The sequence below is a fragment of the Rhamphochromis sp. 'chilingali' genome (assembly GCF_963969265.1).
Source record: "Rhamphochromis sp. 'chilingali' genome assembly, chromosome: 1".
NCBI lineage: Eukaryota > Metazoa > Chordata > Actinopteri > Cichliformes > Cichlidae > Rhamphochromis > Rhamphochromis sp. 'chilingali'.
Genome location: NC_137929.1, coordinates 22282718 through 22293276, shown reverse-complemented (window position 1 = coordinate 22293276; position 10559 = coordinate 22282718).

Genomic DNA, 10559 nt, shown 5'->3' with positions numbered 1-10559 from the left:
AATTCAAATTTAACTTATTCAAATTCAGTTTCTGATGGCACAGATTTCTGCCCATACTTGCATGCAAAAAAGAAAAATAGTGAAACAAAAGATACAAAACCGACTGGAAAAAAACACACGCTTGAAGCCTACAGCTATGTGAAACCAACAGTGAGTAACCTTAATGTCAACTTGGAGTGTAATTTTCTGTAATTATATATGCTTATAATTTTAGAAAGTTACGCCCAATTTTGCAAACAACAAAGTCATATGCAACATTTTACCTAAAAATTCAGCCTGTCAGGTTTTGGAGAAACAGGACTGGATAGGTGAGAGTTAATTTTTGAATTTATTTTTTTAATAGTGAACAAACAAGCAAAGATGTGCAAAAACAGTTTGAATAGCATGGTTTCCTCCGTGACAATCTCCCAACTTCCGAACAGTGAATTCTCCTCTTGGTCCGTGGTACAAGAAACAACTCCCTCAGCAATATTTATAAAAGTGCTCGGCTCCCCCCACACTCTCCCTTCTGGTTTGTTTGCAAAACAAGACACAATTTAGTTCATTTCTCACCGACAAAGGACAAAGACAGGTTCACCTGAGCGAGCCGGAGTTTACTGACTCACTTAGTGATCCCAAACCTCAGCCACTCTGTTTCAGGGTGAGCCTATGACGAGGATCATCAGCAGCAGGTGAGTATGATTGTTGGCAGGTGTGGCTGACTTCAGGGCGGGAAACTCTCCAGCCTTGGTGTTGCACATAAACAAGAACCTAGAGACACACATACACACAATGCAAAATCTTTCAAAATGACTGGTGTTCAAGTTCTTCCTCTCGTGGTTTCATGCTACGACTTGTCAGCCACAGAGCTTTTGTTCAGATCCCCTGATGGTTTGTGTTACTGTGGCATCTGACACACACCCAAGTCCTTCGCTGCAGGCTGTCTGATCCAAACATAATGATCATCACTGCTGAATGATGATGATGTGATGGTTCAGTAAATTTACTGAACCAACCATTATCACAAGAAAGGCTTTAAAATTCGAATTTGCAGAGTAACCTTTTGCTTTTAAATGTATATTATAAATATAAATGTATACATATTTATTTTGCTGCACGATTTAGCTTAATCAGTTAAATCACCACCACTCTGCACAAGGTTTAACTGCTGACAAGAACAGCACTTAAACTTTCTGCTGTCATTAAAATGGACAACAGAGAAAATTTAGACGATATTGTGTAAACATGGGGTCAGAAGGTACTCCTTTTTCTTGGGCCATTACCCAGCCCTTCCCGTCCTCCTCCTTTCCCCACTGGACCCTAACTCTAAAATCAATCTGCGGTCACCTTCCTTGTATTTTACCTTTGTGTAACTGTGCTTTGAAGCTTTGCTAATCAGTAAATCACTGCCAGCGAATCATAATTCAAAAGAAAACTCAGCAGCGTAAAGTGAAGTTATGTATGAATGTAGTTTTATGCACAGCCCACTGATCTCACTTTTAGTGGAGAAATCATAATCATACACAGCAAATCCAGCATGTCCAAATTAACACTGTCGCATTTGATTTTAACACTATTAAAGTGTCTGTATGGGTCCACACCAGAGTGTTAATTTAACTCTTTTTGGAGAGTTGGTACGTTAACTCTGATTTAGTGTTAAACACCAAATCTGTCTGGAGTTGATAATTTAACACTTGGTGTTAAGAGTTTATATATTAACTCTCAAAGAGTATTTTAGTTTAACTACGTAAGAGTTATCTTCTAATTCATTCTAAAAAGCGGGAATTTTACTGTTCTGAACTTCTAGAAATTTCTTTTGGAAATAAACATTTACTAAAAAGACGCAATGGTTTTTGAAAAACATTTATTCTGAACTGTGCACCACAATTTCAAAACATTTTCTGAAAGATGTAACAGTATACATGTTCTCACTTTCATTAGAATTTTGTTTATCAAAAGGTCTGACATGGTAAATGCAAATAACAGCATTCTCATCACTTATTTCTTCAATACAATATGCATGTCCTTCATTCATCCCTTTGTGGAACTTCAACGCACTTCTGCTCTCCCCCATATTCCATCTTCACAAGCATATCCTGTGCGGAGATTGAATAAAAATTAGTTGACACTAATTAATGGCACAAATAATCCAGTAATCAATTGCAGCACAGTAAAAAAAAAAAGGAATCCTCTTTGAGCCATTACTTGTGTAAAGTATTTTCCCAAAAGACAAGGACACAGGCAACAGGTTATACTGAACTAAATGTAAAACCTCAACCTTTTTAATTTTTACCTAAACCGTGTGCACAAAACTCTGGAGGGATCTAAATGCTAACGTAGAACCCAGTCAGGACGTCTGCTACTGCTGTTTGCTCGTTTTGTTTTTTAAATTTTTATGGGAGATCATTTTCAGGCTTCGAGTAGCACCATTATACCAACATTTCACATTCTAGACATTGTTTTAGGTGTATTTGACCAAAGGTTTGACTGAAAATTCACATGCAAGCTTTTTTTCAAGGCTGTGGTATTTGCCTGCAAACAATACCTTTCAGCTAGCTAAAACAGAATATTATGCTATCAGCGAGCAACATGGCTAATGCCTTTCACACAGCTTTGTCTCAACTCCAAAGAGCCACAGAAGTAAAAGCTAATAACAATTGAAACAATCTTTGAAAAAATGACTTACCAAGCATGGCAAACAACTCAAATATGTAGAGCAAAATGTTCTGAAACGGCTTCACTTCAGCTTCGATTGGAGCCGTGCTGGGGGCGGAGTCTGTGAATTTACTCTATTGGTGTCATAGCCCCTGTAGGAGTTCAGAGTTAAGAGGTCAAGAGTTATTGTAACACCTCCAGATTTGACATAGAAACACTCATTTTTAACACTCGATTTTAACTACTATCATTTTACACCTCAGAGTTACATTAAAAGAATGTGACTCTGCTTAGAGTAAAATTAACTCTACTTTTGCAAGAAGACTATTAACACCAAAACATTTAACACTTTTGAATTTGCTGTGTATCTGTCTCTCTGTATATCTGTAAGCACGGTGTGAAGGTGTGTGATTTTGTATCTCCTCCACCCGACAGCTCCACTCCAAAGTAAGTTTCTCTGCTGTTTTTTCTGGAAACTGACTACAATGATTCACGCAGAATCTGCTTGCTCTTACTCTGTGTCCCAACAAGATGAAGACAGGCCATACATCAAGAAGCCACCAAACGTCTTCATGCTTTATCCTAAGGAGCAAAGGCCAAAGGTCAAAGCTGAACTAAACGTCACTGAGAGAGCAGCTCTAAATGCAGTCGTGGGAGAGAGAGTAAGTTTGTAACTCTCCATATATTTATGCATCTCCTAATATTTCATGCCTGTGTTTGTGCATGCATGCTGTAGCTATGTGAAGTAGCAGTGTACCTGTGTATTTCTATGTGCTGAGTGTTTTTTTTGTGTTCTTCTGTCCACAGTGGAAGTCACTTTCAAAGGATGAGCATAGGAAATATTCTGATCAGGCGGAAACAGAAAGATGTCGTCATGCCAAAGAAAATCCAGCGTGGTCTACCAAAGACAACTACATACGTCCAAAGGGCCAATATGCAGTTCATACATGGGCCCATCGCTGCTCTAAATGATGAAACATTCACAGCAAAGCGTTTGAATCACTTTTTAAAATTCGAATGTGTTTGTATTTAGGGAAAAAAGAGGAAAAGACATCTCACACATCTAGCACAAGTGAAAAAACCATTTCAGTTATTTTTATTGCAAAATGTGATAAAAACAAGACAATAATTTGGTGTTTTTGTTTGTTTTGCAGCATCTGCAGTTGAATCCAAGGATGAAGCACAGCAAACCAAGAGGCTTTGTATGAGGCCAGCTGAGAGAGCCATCCACTTCCTCTTATTCAGTTGTGAAGGACCCAGATCAGCAGCCACAGCTAGATGTTAGCAAAGTGCCTCACCAGCAATCAGTGTGTGCGCAGAATCCAAACACACAGACATCACTCAATACACCTGTGTGTCAAGGAAATCAGGTCCCCACTTCCTGTCACTGGCTGCCTCTGCTGCACCCGTTCAGCTCCGCACTGAGGTCACCTTTAACAGAGACGATCATTGAATTCAACTTGATCCTTTCACCTTCTCACAATCTCAGCAGCCCTCCTGTCTATGTGCAGACCCCGGCACTGATCTTCTATTTAAAAAGACCTGGGGCCTCATGTATACGAAAGCAACAGCGATATCCCACCACTGTTTCACCAGAAATAGACATCATCAATGTAACTAAAGATAATGCAGCACTTGATACTGTTATTGATGTCACACAGATACATACAGGTCATTTCCTAAAAAAGGGAAATGCACTATTAATCAAGCTATGTCATGTAGGTGATCACGCCAGATGCAACTCATATGTCAGAGTAGTAACAGCAAATTACGTCGTGTAATCAAGATGGGAGACCACGGCTATAAAAGCGAAGGTGGAAGTGGGAAGTCTGTCGCAGCCATGTCCTGTCCGTTTGTACGCAAGCCACCCATTGCGGAAGGTGCAAGAGTGATAAGGAGAGTTTTCAGAATCCAACGTATATTGCGGGATAGACAGGATCCTTTAGCTCAGCGCGACAGTGTGCTCATAGAGAGATACCGATTTTCCCGTGAGGGTATCATCTACCTAACCAACTTGCTGGATCCCCATGTTAAGAGTACCACTCACCGTAGTCGGGCATTAACAACTGCACAAACTGTGTGCATTGCCTTGCGTTACTTTGCGAGTGGCACATTTCTGTACGCTGTTGGAGACGCAGAGAACGTTGGCAAGAGTGCTGTCTGCCGGGCCATTCGCAAAGTGTACCTGGCACTCAAGCATTTCCTGGGTGCGTTTGTGGTTTTTCCAAGCCACTTAAGACCACAGGTTGTCAAACAGGGCTTTTTTGCCATTGCAGGTACAGTAAATTCGATAGTGAATGTGATGCAATCATGACCTATGTCGGTAACTGTAGCTCGATTGTCCGCAGGCTTTCCGAATGTGATTGGTACCATAGACTGCACACACATTGCGATCAAGGCCCCCCCAGGCCCCAATAAAGGGGATTTTGTCAATCGAAAGGGGGTCCACAGTATAAATGTGCAGGTGAGTAATACTAACATTCCAGATGGCAATATATAATGGGAGGAGTGTGTTCACATATAATGTAATCTCCCAGATGGTGTGTGACTCTATGTGCCATATCACAAATGTGGAAGCTAAATGGCCCGGATCAGTGCATGACTCAAGGATCTTCAGAGAGTCAGGGCTATGCACATTATTCGAGCGTGGTAAGAAAAAGAGGCTTATTCTGATATTTCACACTCATTTCGGGCCTAACATAACAGCATTTCTCCATTACACAGGGGCCTACGATGGGATTCTCCTTGGAGACAGGGGTTATGCATGCAGGCAGTACTTCATGACACCGTTCCCTGACCCCAACCCTGGGCCACAAACCCGCTACAATGCAGCTCTAGCCAGGACAAGGGCACGCATTGAAATGACCTTTGGGCAAATGAAGGAACGATTTCAGTGTCTGAAACGCCTGAGGGTTGCACCTGACAGGGCATGTGACATTATTGTTGCATGTGCCGTACTGCACAACATTGCCACCATCAGAAAAGAGAGGACTCCCGTGGTGGAGGTGCAGCCTGATGATGACCTCCAGCCAGTGCACTTGGACCAACCTAGTGGCAGAGCTGCACGGGACAGAATTGTGCAACACAATTTCGAATAATTAAATCATGACATAACATATTTTCTATTGACGTTTATTTGAGCATCTTTGTCTGTCTCATCACACACAAGCCAGTCATCAGTTGCCTGGAAAAACAAATCATATATACTGTGTCATGCAAGGTCATCAATAGTGCTCCGTATGAAAGTGTATTCTTACTTACTCTGAAGTTCCTTTTGAAGCAACTTGATTTCCAGTTGAAGTTTCTGCCTCATTAGAGCTTGAAGTTCGAGTTCACCTAGGAGCCTTTGTTTCTTCAGCTCAGTGTACTCCATTTTTTGCTGGAGACTTCTCTTGTAGAGCAGACGAATGTCACCCTGTTTCAATTGTAGTGACAACATTTAACGGGAAATACATGTCATATAGGCAGTAAAATTAATCACAACACTGCCCACCTCTGTATCAGCAGGCCTCTCTGCCGGCCTCTTGGCCTGCAAATCATACTGCAGTCAGACACACATGGCAGTGCACAAGTAGATGGCAATTCAGGCCAATTCATGCATGTACTCACAGGGTCTTCCTCCAAACCACAGTCATCTGACAGGGTTGCGTCACTGTCCTGTGCAATGGAAACACAATGGTGTTACAAAGGGACGTGGTACAGCCTATTGTTCTGTACAGTTGGGTGGGGACAGATATATATATATATATCTCCCAACTTACTATGCATGCTCCAGTCACCCCTTCCATGGGAACAGGTAAAAGTGATGGAGTGTCATGTAACACTACACACAAAGGAAACCCACAATGCCAATGAATGTCAAAGTACGAATAGCATTTTCATTAAGGCAACAATCAAATATTTTACATTGTGCAAATGGAATCATGAGCCCATTCACCAGTTATGTAGGTGCTGCTGCTACTGCACCCCGGCTTCTGGTCTGTGGAAGAGCTGCCCCCAGGGATGCCCTCAACAATGGGTCTGGTGGCATTCAACCTTAGGGCCAGCTCCTCTGCCGGGGTGTGACGAGGGGGTGCAGGACCACCACCTGTCTTTTGTTGCTCTGCCCTTTTCTTGGTTGCTGTTATACACAAACACAGGGATTGTTTCAGGGTGTCTTTTCAAGAGACTGACAGCAATATGAGTGATAGATATTACCATTCTGTAGAATGTTCTTGTATTTCACTTTTACTTGTTCCCATGTTCTGGTGGGTCCTTTTGTGGCTCTAATGTGTAGGAGGATATCATGTGATATGATTTGATATGATATAATATGATATGGTATGGTGTCATGTAATATGTTGAATTACTTACGTGTTTAATTTGTCAGCAACTTTCTGCCAGCCCTCTCTCCTTGCTTTTGCAGCCTTTGCAGTGTTCCCTTGCATTTTAATTACACTCTGGAACTCCTGAAATCCCTCAATCAAGAGTTCTTGCTCTGCTGCAGAGAAATACTGGGCGCGCTCCTTCGACATTTTCACCGACCAATCAGAGGGTTGCCGATCAATGTTTCTGCTATTGATGCGTAGCTCCTTTTACGACACCCAGTGATCTCACATTACTTCATCCAGCTGTACTAATCGTCAACAGCAGGTGTGTTCGGAGAACCGGATTAGCGAGCTCACGGTTAGCGCGATGATTTGGTCTTTGATTTGTCATTTGATCTTGGATGTAGTAAGCGACGTACGAAGAACGGGCCCCAGCCCTGCTTCTCCTGTTGATTCTACTTCATCTACATAATTTTCATCTGCAGTTACATTCTTTGAACACAGAAAAGAGCCCATCTGTTTTGCTGATGTTCAAGAAGACATGTGGTCACTGTTTGACTTTGATTTACAACCTCCCGGAGACACCCTACTTCCAGCCCCCACCCATCCACATCTGGGATTTAAAAATGCGGGACAGGGTCAGGGTCATCACCTGGGACCTACAGGATGGAGTGGCTAAACCACTCATCACAAAACAAAAAACAAAAAAAAAACAAGGTGGCAGCCATCTCCGATGGGGAGATGGTCATAAAAATAGCATTGTTTGAGGAGTTCTCCTCAAAAGTCCTGGAGGGGGACATGAGCTCAGAGGCACAAATCCCCCTTACGTGATAAATATAACTGCCAAGACTCAGTTTTTCAGGGTAGCTGTCCTTCCAGTCCCTGAAGAGCTTATGGCAAAAGCGGAGGACCTTCTGCATTCCCTTGCCCCTGTAATGCCACTGAGAACGAGCTCAACTGTGGGGGGGCTTATGTCAGTGGACAAAGACGTCGTGGAGGTAAGTGTTTGAGATTAGTCAAGAAAGAAACAACCATCACAGATCTATACAATCACTATTCCTGACATTGTATTTTAATTGAATTTTCAGTGTGTGGCAGTGAGGAAGGTTGTCTCACGGAAACAACTGAAAGTGGTGAAAGTAATTTGGCATATTTGAGATTGGTGGTAGATGAGCAGATTGTATTAGCTTGTAGGCTTGGTTTTGGTGTTAGTGGCTTTTCGTATTAATTAATGAAAACATCTTTTATTCTGTCATGTTTGTGATTTCAGGATTGTTATACCATGACAGTGTCTCTGTGGAGAGAGGCAGCAATGCAGCACTTTCACGTGGGAGATCACATAAAGGTCTCCCATGTCAAACTTAACCAGTCTGCTTATGGTCCGCAGCTGCACACGACCTCATTTACAAACATTGAGGTATGAAGAAGCCATATGTTTGTACCAACATGTAAAAGCAATGTAACAAAATGCTTAGAATTATAGGTTTTGAAATGTAAATAGATCCTCTGTCAGTGTTGGTCAAAATATGATATATATGTATATCTATATATGTCTAATTGTCTCTCTATATATCCCTATCGAAGATAGATAGATAATGCAAATGTAACCAACCCAAAAGGTTGATTCTGTTTATCTGGAAATAGCATTTTCAGTGGGATAAACATTTCCTCACTCATCCAAGTGACTTCTTCAGTCTCAGCTGATCAGTGGTTGTTGATCATTGGTCATGAGATTTTGCATATTGATCAAGGAACTGACTTCACAGCCCATTGTTCATTCAGTGGTGCTAGTTTCAGTCATTGTGCAAATGTACTGTTTATAAGATTGGGGGAACCTGCAGTCAGCTGAGACTGAAGAACTCGCTGGGATGAGTGATGAAACGTTTCTCCCACTGAAAACACTTCATCCAGATGAACAGAATCAACCTTTTGGTATCTACTTACAGTGGGGCAAAAAAGTATTTAGTCAGCCACCGATTGTGCAAGTTCCCCCACTTAAAATGATGACAGAGGTCAGTAATTTGCACCAGAGGTACACTTCAACTGTGAGAGACAGAATGTGAAAAAAAAATTAAAAAATCCATGAATCCACATGGTAGGATTTGTAAAGAATTTATTCGTAAATTAGGGTGGAAAATAAGTATTTGGTCACCTCAAACAAGGAAAATCTCTGGCTCTCACAGACCTGTAACGTCTTCGGTAAGAAGCTTTTCTGTCCCCCACTCGTTACCTGTATGAATGGCACCTGTTTGAACTCATCATCTGTATAAAAGACACCTGTCCACAGCCTCAAACAGTCAGACTCCAAACGCCGCCATGGCCAAGACCAAAGAGCTTTCGAAGGACACCAGGAAAAGTATTGTAGACCTGCACCAGACTGGGAAGAGTGAATCTACAATAGGCAAGCAGCTTGGTGTGAAAAAATCAACTGTAGGAGCAATCATCAGAAAATGGAAGACATACAAGACCACTGATAATCTCCCTCGATCTGGGGCTCCACGCAAGATCTCATCCCGTGGGGTCAAAATGATCATGAGAACGGTGAGCAAAGATCCCAGAACCACACGGGGGGACCTGGTGAATGACCTGCAGAGAGCTGGGACCAAAGTAACAAAGGTCACCATCAGTAACACACTACAACGGCAGGGAATCAAATCCCGCAGTGCCAGACGTGTTCCGCTGCTGAAGCCAGTGCATGTCCAGGCCCGTCTGAAGTTTGCCAGAGAGCACATGGATGATACAGCAGAGGATTGGGAGAATGTCATGTGGTCAGATGAAACCAAAGTAGAACTTTTTGGTATAAACTCAACTCGTCGTGTTTGGAGGAAGAAGAATACCGAGTTGCATCCCAAGAACACCATACCTACTGTGAAGCATGGGGGTGGAAACATCATGCTATGGGGCTGTTTTTCTGCCAAGGGGACAGGACGACTGATCCGTGTTAAGGACAGAATGAATGGGGCCATGTATCGTGAGATTTTGAGCCAAAATCCATCAGTGAGAACTTTGAAGATGAAACGAGGCTGGGTCTTCCAACATGACAATGATCCAAAACACACCGCCCGGGCAACAAAGGAGTGGCTCCGTAAGAAGCATTTGAAAGCCCTGGAGTGGCCTAGCCAGTCTCCAGACCTCAACCCCATAGAAAATCTGTGGCGGGAGTTGAAAGTCCGTGTTGCTCGGCGACAGCCCCAAAACATCACTGCTCTCGAGAAGATCTGCATGGAGGAATGGGCCAAAATACCAGCTACTGTGTGTGCAAACCTGGTAAAGACCTATAGTAAACGTTTGACCTCTGTTATTGCCAACAAAGGTTATGTTACAAAGTATTGAGTTGTATTTTTGTTATTGACCAAATACTTATTTTCCACCCTGATTTACGAATAAATTCTTTACAAATCCTACCATGTGGATTCATGGATTTTTTTTTTTTCACATTCTGTCTCTCACAGTTGAAGTGTACCTCTGGTGCAAATTACTGACCTCTGTCATCATTTTAAGTGGGGGAACTTGCACAATCGGTGGCTGACTAAATACTTTTTTGCCCCACTGTACCTGGATGAGCACACATTGAGACATGTGATTACCATATTTTTGTTGTTTTTATATGAAAACAGG